This window comes from Dipodomys ordii, unplaced genomic scaffold (genome assembly GCF_000151885.1).
Source record: "Dipodomys ordii isolate 6190 unplaced genomic scaffold, Dord_2.0 Scaffold32, whole genome shotgun sequence".
NCBI classification, from domain to species: Eukaryota; Metazoa; Chordata; class Mammalia; order Rodentia; family Heteromyidae; genus Dipodomys; species Dipodomys ordii.
Window position 1 is genome coordinate 14213505 of NW_012267248.1, and position 2109 is coordinate 14215613.

Consider the following 2109-nt stretch of genomic DNA (forward strand, 5'->3'; position numbering starts at 1 on the left):
GATGTAAGAACTCAAAGCTATAAACTTGCCTCTGAGTACTGCCTTTGCTGTGTCCCAGAGGATCTGGTAATCTGTATGTTCATTTTTGTTGAGTATTATGAATTCTGAATTTCCTTTCTAATCTCTTCCATGACCCACTCGTGATTCAGCAGTGTGTTGTTCAGCCTCCATGTGTTACAGGACTTTCTTTAGTGGCTTTTGGTGTTGAGTTCTAATTTTATTCCCTTCTGGTCTGAGAGAGTGCAGGGGATAACTTCGATGTTTCTGAGTTTGGACAAGCTTGTTTTGCAACCTAATATATGGTCCATTTTGGAAAATGTTCCATGTGCTGCTGAGAAAAACATGCATTCTGATGCTGATGGGTGAAATGTTCAGTAGATGTCTGTTAAATCTAGGTAGTTGATTTACACAATTGTTTAGATCTGCAGTTTCTCTGTTGAGTTTTTGCTGAGTTGATCTATCTAATGGTAATAGTGGTGTGTTAAAGTCCCCAACAATTAATGTCTTTGGATCAATGTGAGATTTGAGGGAAAGTAGTGTTTCTTGGATAAATTTGGGTGCTCCGTTCTTTGGTGAATAGAGATTTAAAATGTAAAATCCTCCTTAAGGAGAGATCCCTTAATTAGTATGTAGCCACCTTCTTTGCCTCTTCTCACTTTTTTGAAGTCTATTTTATCTGATATACTCCCACTCGTTTATGGGAGCCATTTGCTTGGTAGATTTTTTTCCAGCCTTTCACTTTCAAAATGTGTTTTGTTTTATGGGCAAGGTGTGACTCCTGAAGGCAGCAGATAGAAGGATCTTGCTTTTTAATCCAACTAGACAGTCTATCTTGCTTTATTGGAGAGCTAAGTCCATTAATGTTGAGAGGTAGTTCTGAGAATATTTGGGAGTTCCTGCCATTTTATCCACCTTCTTGGGGGCTGTGGCAACTGGGATCTTCCTATAGTTCTTGGATTCTCAGTTTAGGTGTGGTTTCTTGGCCTTTATTATGGTCTTGTTGGTTTTCTATGTGGAGGACATCTTTAAGTATCTTTTCTAGGGCTGGTTTGGTGAAGATATATTGTTTCATTTTTTTTTTTTTTGCTATTGAAGTTTTTTATTTGACCTTCGGTTATGAAGGAGAGTTTAGCTGGGTACAAAATTCTTGGTTGATAGTTGTTTGTCTTTAGGGCATGGCATACATCATTCCCGGCTTTTCTTGCTTTAATTTTGTCTGCTGAGAAATCTGAGGTGATTTTAATTGTTTTCCCTTTATAGGTGATTGATCTTTTCTCCTTGACAGCTTTAAGGATCTTTTCCTTGGTCTGAATTGAGCCTGTGTGGATTATCCTGTGGTGGTGGGATGTCTTGTTCTGTTCTGTTGTATTTGGGGTTCTAAAAACTTCTTGTATCTGAATAGGCCTGTCTTTTTGCATGTTTGGGAAGTTTTCTGCTAGGATCCTGTTTAATAAATTTCCTAGACCATTAACTTCTGTCTCTAGGTGCTCCTCTACACCCATTATCCTCAGATTAGGCCTTCTGATAGTATCTTGCAAATGTTGAATAGATATATCATATTTCTTGAATTTGTCTTGGATAGCTGTATGTTCTTTCTCTGTAATCTAGTCTGTTTTCAATCCCCAAGATCTTCTACGTGGTCTAACCTACTGTCAAGACTTTCCACTTTCTTTTTTATTTCTTTTCCTTCTAATTGGTCGGCTTTGATGGCTTCAAATTCTTTGATGGAGCTTTGTTTTAGATCTTGTATGAATTTCTTTACTTCCTTAATTTGGTGCTCAGTTTTTATTCTCAAATCACTTAGTTGATTGGTTATGGATTCCTTGGATTCCCATTCCTTCTGTTGGGCTCCATTCAGCATTCCCTTTGTGATCTCCCTGAATTTTTTCAGCTGCTTATGGATTCCATGAATGCCTCTATTAAACTTTGTCTATTTTCATCCCATTTTCACAATTCCTGTATCACTCTTTGATTTGCTTCCTCATGTTCACAAAATTTCTGTATTTCTCTTTGTCTGTTCTTAGCCTGCACACACAATTCCTAACTTTCTCTATGTGTTCTCAGCCTGCTCATTCAATGTCTGTCTTTCTCTTTGACTCTTCTCAGCCT